The sequence below is a fragment of the Puma concolor genome, chromosome B1 (assembly GCF_028749965.1).
Source record: "Puma concolor isolate L17-30 chromosome B1, mPumCon1.1.hap2, whole genome shotgun sequence".
NCBI lineage: Eukaryota > Metazoa > Chordata > Mammalia > Carnivora > Felidae > Puma > Puma concolor.
This window is the reverse complement of record NC_141670.1, coordinates 82,851,768-82,863,779: the sequence shown is the minus strand read 5'-3', so window position 1 is coordinate 82,863,779 and position 12,012 is coordinate 82,851,768. Positions and strand designations below refer to the sequence as shown.

The following is a 12,012-nucleotide window of genomic DNA, read 5'->3' as shown; positions in this document are numbered from 1 at the left end:
GATTTTTCTAATTCTTCACTATTCAGTCTTGATAGTTTTGTGTTTCTAAGAATTTGTTCATTCCATCTAAATTATCCAGTTTGTTGGCATACATTCATAGTACGCTCATATCCTTTTAATTCTATAAAATCAGCAGTAATGTCCCTACTTTCATTTTTGATTTTAGTAATTTGAGTCTTCTCATTCTTATTTTCTTAGTCTTTTTAGCTAAAAATTTATCCATTTTGTTGATCATTTTGAGGAACAATTTTTGGTTTCATTGATTTTTCTCTATTGCTTTTCTATTCTCTATTTCACTTATCTCTGCTCTAATTTTTGTTATGTCCTTTCTTCTACTAACTTTCAGTTTAGTCTGCTCTTTTTTCTAGTAAAGGTTGTTGGTTTGAAATCTTCTTTGTTTTTTAGTGTAAGTATTTACAACCATAAATTCTCCCTTAGCACTGCTTTCACTGCATCACATAAGTTTTGGCATATTGTCATTTTCATTTGTCTCTGTCTTGGTCTGCTTGGGATGCCATAACAAAATATCATAGATTGGGTGGCTTAAAAAACAGCAATTTATTTTGGTCACAGTTCTGGAGACTGGGAGTCAAAGATCAAAGTACCAGAAGAGTTGGTGTCTGGTAAGAACTCTTGAGTTGTAGACTGCCACTGTCTCACTGTGTGCTTATGTAAACTCTTTTTGTGCATGTGGGGGAGGGGATGGTGGTGGCAGACAGAGCTCTCTGATGTATCTTCTAACAAAGACACTAATCGTATTGGATCAGGGTCCCACCCTTATTACCTCATTTAACCTTAATTGCTTCCTTAAAGGTCCCATCGCCAAATGCGGCCACACTGGGGGTTAGGGCTTCAACATATGGATTTTGGGGAGACACAAACATTCAGTCCATAACATTCAGCTCCTGGCCCAGTTTATGCCTTCAACATTTTGCTTAGAAATCTCTTCAGCTAAATATCCAATTTCATTGTTTACAAGTTCTATCTTCCACAAAATACTAGAACACAATTCAGCCAACTTCTTTGCCAGTTTGTAACAAGGATCACCTTTCTTCTAGTTTCCAATAACCTATTCTTCACTTCCATCTGAGAGTGATCTTTAAAATCCATATTTCTACCAATATTCTATTCATGATTATTTAAGAAAATGGAGGTTTTCTCTCCAGCTCTCCTCTTTTCCTTAAGAGATCCCACTAGAATCACCATTGACATCCATTTTTCTACCAACAGCATCTTCATGGAAATCTAGGCTTTTTAAAGCACATGTCTCTGGGGCACCTGGGTAGTTCAGTTGGTTAAGTGTCCAACTTCGGCTCAGGTCATGATCTCACAGTTCACCAGTTCAAGCCCCATGACAGGCTCTATGCCAACAGCTCAGAGCCTGGAGCCTGCTTCAGATTCTGCACCTCCCTCTCTCTCTGCCCCCTCCTGCTTGTGCTCTCTCTCTCTCAAAAACAAAACAAAACAATACAAAAGGCACATATCTCCAAAATCCTACAGCCTTCACCCATTACCCATTTCCAAATCTACTTCCACAACTTTAGGTATTTGTTACAATCAGCATGCCTACTTCATGGCACCAAATATATCTGCTCAGGCCATTATGACAAAATACCATACCGTGTGGCTCAAACAACAGAAATTTATTTTCTCAGTTTTGGAGGCTAGAAAGATCAAGGTCCAGCAGGGTTCAGTTTCCTACTTTCAGTTCTCTTCTTGGTTTACAGATGGCTACCTTCTCAGTGTGTCTTCACATGATCATTTCTTGGTGAATGTGGGAGGAGAGAGAGACAGGGGGCAGGGGGAGGAGGCACCTCTCTGTTGTTTTTTCTTATAAGGAGACTAATCCTGGTGGATTAGGGCCACACACTTTTTACCCCATTTAACCTTAATTACTTCCTTAGGGCTCCTCTATCTCCAAATAAACCCATACCGGGGGATAGGTTTTCAACCTGAATTTTAGGAGGACACAAACATTCAGTCTCTAACAGTCTCTAACTATTTTCCAACTCCCTTGTAATTTCTTCTTGACTCACTGGCTGTTTAATTTTCACAAATGTGGAATTTTCCACTTTTCCTTCTGTTATTGATTTCTAACATCATCATGTTGTGGTCAAAGAAGATACTTTATGTGATACCTATATTTTAAAATCTGTTTTAAATTTAAAATTCGTTACCTAACATATGTCTATCCCAGAGACCTTTCCATGTTCACTTGAGAAGAATGTGTATTATGTTCTTATTGAGTATTATATATATATATATATATATATATATACACACACACACACATATATATATACATATATTAGATCTAGTTGATATATTATGTTGTTCAAGTCCTCTATTTCTTTATTTATCTTCTGTGTAGTTGTTCCATCCATTATTGAGAGTTGAGTATTGAAGTCTCCAACTGTTACTGTAGAAATGTCTCTCTCTCCCTTCAATTTTGTCAATTTTTGCTTTATATATTTTGATAGTCTGTTATTGAATGCATAAATATTTACAATGGTTTTATCTTTATTGTATAAAATGTTTTATTAATATATAATGTCTCCCTTTGTCTCTTGTGACCTTTTTAAATTTAAAGTCTATTTTGTCTGATAATAATATAGCTAGCTACCTCTGCTCTCTTTTGGTTACATTTGCACAGAATAACTTTTTCTACCTTTTCACTTTCAACCAATTTGAGTATCTGGATCTAAAGTTAGTCTCTTATAGACAGCATATAGTTGGATCTGGTGTTTTTTTTTTAAAGTTTATGTATTTATTTTGAGAGAGAGAGAGAGAGAGAGAGAGAGAGAGAGAGAGAGAGAGAGAGAATCCCAAGCAGAGAATCCAATGCTCAGCGGGCTCATGGGATGAGGGCTCGATCCCATGACTGTGAGATCATGACCTGAGTTGAAATCAAGAGTCAGATGCATAACTGACTGAGCTACTCAGGTGCCCCTGGATCTGTGTTTTAATCCAGTCTGCCAACATCTGTCTTTTGACTAGAAAGTCTAATAAGTAATTGTTGATAACTAGGTATTTACTTCTGTCACTTAGCTATTTATTTTCTATATGCTTTATAACTTTCTTATCCTTCATTTCCTGCATTTGATCTTTTTTTGTATTTAGTTGATTTGGGGGGAGTGAAATGTTTTAATTATCTTCTAATTTTCTTTTATGTATATCCTATAACAATTTTCCTTGTGGTTACCACGGAGATTACATTTAACATCATAAAGTTATAACACTGTAATTTGAATTTATATCAGATTAATTCCAAAAAGATACAAAAGTTCTGCTTTTTATAGTTCTATCTTCACCCCTTCGGTAAATGTCGCAAAATTATGTCTTTGTACATTATGTGTCCAAGAACTTAAATCAATAATTATTTTTAAAAATGCACTAGTCTCTTAAAATTATGTAGGAAACAAAATGTGTGGTTACAAGTAAAATTCTCAATAACACTAGCTTTTAGACCAATAAATTTTAAAAATGTATTAGTCTTTTAAGTCATGTGGAAAATAAAAAGTGGAGTTATACACTGTTGAAATCTTTATTCTTCATACAGCTTCAAGTTATTATCTAACATCCTTTTATTTCAATCTTCAGGACTCCCTTTAATATTTCTTGCAGGGCAGATCTAGTGATAAAGAACTCCCTCAGATTTTGTTTATTTAGGAATGTATTAATTTCTCCCTCACTTCTGAGAAAAGTTTTGCTGGATATAAGATTGTTGGTTGACAGATTCTTTTAATACTTTGAATATATCAGCCCACTGCCTTCTGACTTCCAATGTTTCTGATGATAAATCTGCAAAAAATCTTACTGAGGATCTCTTGTGTGTAACCATTTGTTTTCCTCTTGCTGCATTCAATATTCTGTTTTACTTTTTTACAGTTTGATTATAACGTGTCTTGGTGTGTATCTCTTTGATCACCCTACTTGGAATTCATTGAGCTTCTTGGATGTTTGTCTTCATGTCTTCCATCAAATTTTTTGACGTTTTCAGCCATTATTTCTTCAAATGATCTCTCCTTCCCTTCCTTTCTCTCTTTTCTTTCTAGGACTCCCACAATGTGTAAGTTGGTCCACTAGATGGTGTCCCACAGGTTCGTTAGGCTCTCTTATTTTTTTTTTCTGTTCTTCACACTCGATAATTTCAATTGTCCTATCTTCAAATTTGCTGAATCTTTCTCCTATGATTCAAATCTGCCTTTGAATGCCTCTAGTGAAATTTCTACTTCACTTATTATACTTTGCAACTACAGAATTTCTTTTTGGCTTCTTTTTAAATTTTCTGTCTTTGGTAATATTCCATTTTGAACATACATTTTTTTTCTGGACTTTTCCCACATCTTCCTTTAATTCTTTGAGCATCATTATGATAGTTATTTTGTCCAGTAGATCTGCCTTTTGGTCTTCCTCAAGAATAGCTTCTGTTTGTATATTTCTTTTCTTTTCTTTTCTTTTCTTTTCTTTTCTTTTCTTTTCTTTTCTCTTCTTCTTCTTCTTCTTCTTCTTCTTCTTCTTCTTCTTTTTTGAAGTGCATAAAAGTCTTTCTTTCCTTTGAATGGGCAATACTGCTTAGTTTCTTGGGTAAAGGTTTTTTTTCTGCTTAGTTTCTTTATATGCTTTGAGATATTTTTGTTGAAAATGGACATTTGAATCTAATAATGTGGTATCTCTCAAAATCAAATTCTTCTCCTTCAAGGGTTTGCTATTTTTTATTTTTGTTTTGATCCTTGTAGGCAATCTCCTTGCTGAGGATCAGCCTGAAATATAAACAAGGTCTTTGTAGGCCTTTTCTGAGCCTGTACCTTTCCCTTGGCATGTGAAATGACTTTCTAATTTCCTTTTATTATGCAGCTGCTTTTGAATGTCCTAGTCTTTAATGTGTGGCTCTCATAAGGGCAGAAAGATAAAAATTATGGGTAATAAATGAAACAAAGTGCCAGCTCATCAAATCCTCTGGCATTCATTTGTGCCAGAGAGGGAAAGGCTTACAGCAATGGAGTGGGGGGTGGGGTGCAACCGTGGGTGGCCACTTCTGTGTCTGCACTTACATGACTAGAAGCAGCAATCAGAACTCAATATCAGATATTCAATATTTAAAGGACAGGGTCCTGGTGTGCCTGGGTGGTTCAATTAGTTGAGTGGCCGACTTCAGCTCAGGTCATGATCTAAAGTGGGTTCGAGCCCCACATCAGGCTTTCCACTGACAGCATGGAGCCTACTTCAGATTCTCTGTCTCCCTCTCTCTCTACCCTTCCTCCGCTTGCACACACACACATACACACACACACACACACACGTACACACACACACACACACACACACACGCATGCACACATTCTCTCTCTCTCTCTCTCTCAATAATACACATTAAAAATAAATAAACAAATGACAGGGTCTTTAATGTTCACCCTGGCTCCTGCAAGTTGCATGTAAGCTGCTCAAAGATTATCTGCATAGCTGCCTGTCTTGACCTGGGAGTGGAAGATAGGGGGGCTACTACTGTGCTAAGAGTTGAAATTGATTGAAATTAACTTCCAAGCCTTCCTTTAGAATCTGCAAGCCTTCAATAGACTCCAGGGTTCCAAAATAGTTACAGAAGAGATTCTGCAGTGTGATTATTGTCTAGGTGAGAAGAAAGATTTCTGATGCTTCCTACTCCATCTACCCAGAATCCTCCTCCCCAGCTAAATATTTTCAATAAATACAGTCTGCAAATATCAACATTGCTATGAATTGAAGTGTTTTCTTTCTTTTAAAGTAAAAAAAGAAAGAAAGAAAAAAAAAAGAAAGTTAACATAACCACCTGTTTCTACTTGGAAGAAATTCTAGAGTGCAAATGCATTTATAGAGAATACTGCCTCATGACATCATAAAAAAACCATGGTCTGACATCACATGATTCCTATAACATACAAATATTATTCTTTTTTTTAAATATTATTCTTAATGATGCCAAGATTTTGTGACTCAAGATGTGGAGTTAAAGGAAAGAGAAATGAGATCCTTAAGTGAAAGAAACTTACATGCATGTGAAATCTGGACTCAGAGAGCTGAATTCATGCTGTATCCTGGAACACAAATGAAATATAATATATTCATTCACTCCTTCCTTCCTTTCTTCATTCCTCTCTTTCTTCCTTCCTTTCTCCCTCCCTCCCTTTCTTCCCTCTCTTTCTTCCCTCTCTCCTTTTCTCCCTCCTTTCCTCCCTCCTTCCCTCTCTCCCTCTCTTCCTTCCTTCCTTCCTTCCTTCCTTCCTTCCTTCCTTCCTTCCCTCCCTCCCTCCCTCCATCATTTTTTTTTTTAATTTTTTTTTTCAACGTTTATTTATTTTTGGGACAGAGAGAGACAGAGCATGAACGGGGGAGGGGCAGAGAGAGAGGGAGACACAGAATCGGAAACAGGCTCCAGGCTCCAAGCCATCAGCCCAGAGCCTGACGCGGGGCTCGAACTCACGGACCGCGAGATCGTGACCTGGCTGAAGTCGGACGCCTAACCGACTGCGCCACCCAGGCGCCCCCCTCCCTCCATCATTAAACAAAATTATTGTATACCATCATATCACAAGCACTGTCTTAGACACTGGATATAAAACAGTGAACAAAAAGACAAAGTCTCTTTCTCATGGAGTTTACATTCAGACAGACTAAAAATAGTAGATACAACAAATAAATTATGCATTATGTTCAAAGGTAGTAAATGCTATGGAGAAAATATAAAGTGGGAAAAGGGAATGAGGAGTGTCAGGGTAGGTAAAAGTGCTGCTATTTCTTCTGTAGTGTTTAGTGTTAGGGAAGCCCTCATTGTAGTAAATAATTTACAATATTTGAATCATAGTCAATTCAGTCAGTAGGTAAACCTTCCTTTAAATCAGTTAATATACAATACCCAAATTAGCCTAACTTTCTCCACCTGGAGAATCTTTTGATCTTTTTCCTTATTAAATTAAAATGTACCAAAATGCTGTGCTCATTGCTTAGTGTGTCAGGCAGTTTGACATAAAAAAAAAAAAAAAAAACAACCCTGAATAAATACCCCTCCACCCCTATCCCAGAGGTGTATGCAATTATTAGAGTGATTCTTTAAAGGACTTGTTAAAATGCCAAAATAGTGCCACAGAAAACATGTGAAATAAAGATTTAAGTTTTCTTTATGAAAAAAAAAAGTGTTTAACAAGGGTTTATGGGGTTTTATAAAAACACCTTAACACCTTACAGACCTAAGGGGGAAAAAGCTCTATTTAAGTATCATGCACCAATAGCAGACCACCCAATGCTGATGACTAGAAGCCTCAAACAGACCCATCCTTGGGAGCCTATGTGGAGACCCTAATTTTATGGTCATTTTAATTGTATTTGGGTTATTACCTCATGCCCCAGCAAACACCTACAGTATTTAATAAAAATGAGCACAGAACACTGTTCTAGTTAAAGTATGTACCCAAATCATAAACTAAGTATGCTTCACCATAAATTAACTGGGTGTTTAGTGTTTCTTCGCCTTTAAGTTATATTTATTTTTCTTATAACATGGTATGCTTCACTATATACCAAATCAACGCTAATTGACTTAGCATTTAGATGCACTCTTCTATCTCTGGCTCATAGATCCACAAACACACCTGCCCTACATATTATAAAGTGATAAGTACAGTTAATCAGATATTCAAGAGAACAACTATATTAGATCACTGGAACTGAAAAGCAAATAAATCTTGAAAAGAAAGGAAAAAGAAAACTCATTTTGTGTTTGTCTAGATTCTAGCTATAGTGCTACTAGTTATATCATAGTTGAGTCAGATATAAGGAGTTTTGGTCTTCCTCTGCAAAACAAAAGGAAATATCTTGAAAATCCACACTCCTTCATTTTGTATTTGTCTATGGTCTTAAAGATGGAATCTTAATTTTTTTGCTTCAGTGCCCTTCAGAAAAAAATTAACAGATGAGGACAAAATATAGCATTTAGAATTGATGTTCTTTACTGCCATGACTGACTAGCTATTCTAGCACCATTCCCTTAATTACCAAATGTGTAGTTCCTTCTATTTCCTTACCTAGTCATTCCATAACCCATGAAATTTAGATCTGCACAACCCTCCCCCTACAACATCACACTAAAAGAGTTCTTGTTTTGTTTTTTAATTTTTTAAAATGTTTTTTTTTTTTACTTATTTATTTTTGAAAGAGAGACAGAGTGCTAGCTGGAGAGGGGTAGAGAGAGTGGGAGACACAGAATTGGAAGCAGGCTCTAGGCTCTGAGCCATCAGCACAGAGCCTAACATGGGGCTCAAACTTGTGAGCCATGAGATCATGACCTGGGCCAAAGTTGGAAGCTCAACTTACTGAGCCACCCAGGTGCACCAAAGGAATTCTTGTTTCAGTCTCCCCAAATCTCCTAACTGCCAACATTGCTGGTCTTTTTTTAGTCTTCATTTGATTTGACTTCTCTGTAACTTCTACCTTATAGAGTACTTCCTCCATAAAACTCTCTCTGACTTGGGCTTCCACACCACCACCATCATGGTTTCCATCCTCCAGTCTTAGAAAACCTTCTCAGTCTCCTACACTGGCTTCTTTTTCTCTGAACATCTTTTAATTATAGATAATCCTATATCCTCCTGTACATTCTTCTCTTTGCACTCTGCAAACATTCCTTGAGTGATTCTATCAATCTATATGGTTACAATACAAATTGAATGTGTGACGTGCCGTCCTCCAAGAAAAACAGATTCCTTCCCCCATGTTCCCAATTCTGAAAAGAGAGATATCACCTGCCAGATGCTGGTGCCAGAAACCTAGATGTCCTTCACCTTTCATGTAGGGTTACCAGATTTAGAAATTAAAAATACAGGGCCTTCAATTGAATCTTAATTTCAAGTAAACAATGAATAATTTTTCAGTGTTAATATTTCCCAAATACTGAAATTTAACTGAGCACGTTATATTTTATGTGGCAATCCTACCTCTACATCTAATCAAACATCAAGCTCTTAATCTCTTCAAGTCCTTTTATTTCCCATTGCCTCCCTCCTAGACCTAACCACCATTGTCTATTGCTTAGATCTCTAAAATAGCCTTCCAATCAGACTCCTTGAATGCTCCATGACCCCCTAAAATCCATTTCCTACACAGCAAACAGAGTGATCTCTTTTTTAAAGTTTATTTATTGTGTGTGTGAGAGAGAGAGAGAGAGTGGGGAGTAGGGGACAGAGGGAGGGAGAGGGAGAGGGAGAGGAAGAGGGAGAGGGAGAGGGAGAGGGAGAGGGAGAGGGAGAGGGAGAGGGAGAGGGAGAGGGAGAGGAGAGAGAGAATCCCAAGTAGGTTCCAAGCTCAGTGCAGAGCCTGACATGGTGCTCAATTTCATGAACTGTGAGATCATGACCTGAACTGAAATCAAGAGTCAGATGCTTAACTGACTGAGCCATCCAGGCACCCCCAGAGTGATTTTTAAAAGCAAACAAACATGAATTACATTATGACATTCATCCTCTTACTTCCCATCAACACATCTCTTACTATTATCACCTTAATGCTGGCTTCTGCCTACTTCTCCATCCTATATTTTCGTGATTCAATTTAGTTTACTATGTTTGACTACAATTATCTTATTTCAATTCTTCAAATTCCTTTTGGGCCTTTCTGCCTTCCCACATACTGTTTCCATTGCCCTGGACTTTATAGACCACTGATAACAGAATTTGTACTTTATTGAAGTGAAATTCACATAAAAGAAATTTAATCATTTTAAAGCAAACAATTCAGTGGAATTTAGTAAATTCACAATATTGTTCAACCTCCACTTCTATATTGTTGCAGAACATTTCCATCACTACAGAGTAAAACCTTTTAGTCGTTAAGCAGTTTCTCCCCATTCCCACCTCTCCTTATCTTCTGGCACCCATAAACTGCTTTTTGTCCCCATGGACTTGCATATTCTAGATACTTCATATAAATGTAACCATATAATATGTAGTTCTTTATGTCTGGCTTCTCTCATTTTAGCATAACATTTGGGGGATTTATTCATGTTGTGGAATGTATCCATTCCTCATCACTTTTTATGGCTGAATAATATTCCATTGTGCATATACACCACTGTTTGTTTACCCTTTCATCTGCTGATGGACCTTTCGGCTGTCTCCATCTTTTGGTTATTGTGAACAGTGCTGTTAAAAACATGCTGGTACATGTATTTCTTTGAATACCTGTTTTCAGTTCTTTTGGAGTAAATATCTAAGCATGAAATTGTGAGTCATATGGTAACTCTGTAGCTTAACTAAACTTTTTGAAGAACCACTAAACTGTTTTCCATAGCAGCTGAACCATTTTACATTCCATCAGCAATGTATGAGGGTTCAAATTTCTCCACATCCTCACCACTTGTTATTATCTGATATTTAGATATAAGCATCCTAGTAGGTATGAGATGTATCTCATGTGGTTTTGATTTACATTTCTCAATGACTAATGGTTTTGAGTATAATACATATACACGGAGAGAGAGAGAACATATAAAGCTTATTGCCTGTTTGTATATCTGCTTTGGAGAAATGTCTGTTCAAGTCGTTTGCCCATATTTTAACTGGGGTGTTTGTCTTATTAATTTGTAAGACTAGGTTATATACTGGATGCTAAACCCTTGTCAGATACATGTTTGCACGTATTTTCTCCCATTGCGTAGCTCTCTTTTCACTTTCTTGATATTGTGCTTTGATGCACAAAAGCTTTTGAATTTAATGAAATCTAATTTATTTTTTCTTTTATTGTTTATGCTTTTGGTGTCATATCTAAGAATTAATTGCCAAATTCATGGTCATGAATATTTGCTCCTACATTTATTTCTAAGAGTTTTATGGTTTTAGCTCCTATATTCATATGGGCATTGATCCATTTGGGGTTGGTTTTTAATGTATGATGTGAGATAAAGGTCCAACTTGATTTCTTTTCCATGTGGATATCCAGATGTCCAGCACTATAACAGAATTTTCTCCTAGCCTCTTCCCCATCTCTTCCAACCTCCTCTTTCCAGTCCCTATATATTTTTCAGGGCTCAGCTTAAATGTTACTACCATCTTTGCATACCTGCTCCCTCCCTCTCAGAGTAGATGTCATTCTATTATTTAGATATTGAATAGGTATTATTCTATTATCCCCACTATATGCCCACATTTCACCATGTGCTCAATTTCTGTCCTCCCTGCTACATTATTCATAATGTTGCCAGAAGGTAACAACTATGTCTATCTGATTCACCACTGTATCCCCATTGCCCAGTACAGTGTCTGCCATATATATTTGTTGAATTAATAAATATTTGTTGCATCACCTATTCTCCACAATTTATCTCCAATCCAGGCCTCTTTCTCAATCACACTTAAAGACCCTGTATTTAATGAATATAAAATCTTTCTCTTGTTTCCACGTCTGTCTAAAATGACCTATGTTCATTCTTTGCCCTTTCCTTTGAAACATGCTCAAACGTCACTCCTGTAAAGACTTACCAGACTTCTATAGCTACTTATTCATTCCTTCATAGCACCTTGTACTTATTTCTATAATAGCATTTAATATATCATATTACAGTCAATTGCTATAGGTCTAGTCCCACACCAGGCCATTAAGTCTTCAATGGGAGGAATGGGATGGAAACAACCATTGAAACAATGGAAACCATGGAAACAATTGGTGACTAATTTCTACTCTATGGGAAAGTTACATTATATCCAAAGAAGGCCACTTCAGCTGACAGGGGCCACCTCAAATGTGGGCCCAGCAATGCATGGTCATGAAACTTTTCATTCTAGCCACAATGTCCCAATTAAAAGTTATCACTTCTTGGCCTTATATGTTGATGGGGTAGCCAGTGAAATGTCTGCAGAGTTGTCAGGTGACTTCTAGAAAGGGTTGAGTCACTTGGGACAGAGACTCCTTTTGCCCTTATTCCTTTCTACTTTTTTCCAGCCTGAAATGTGGACGTGATGGCTGGAACTCTAACAGACATATTGGACC

At 36.9% G+C, this 12,012-nt stretch overlaps 1 long non-coding RNA gene across 1 annotated transcript in view; it reads right to left on the bottom strand.

The window, feature by feature from the left end:
* Window positions 1–6,076, bottom strand: part of LOC147581727 (uncharacterized) — a 100,663-nt gene extending 94,587 nt beyond the window's left edge. Inside the window, exon 1 of the long non-coding RNA XR_015250194.1 lies at window positions 6,030–6,076. This is a non-coding gene — a long non-coding RNA (uncharacterized LOC147581727). The remainder of the gene's footprint in view (window positions 1–6,029) is intronic.
* Window positions 6,077–12,012: the final 5,936 nt, after the last annotated feature.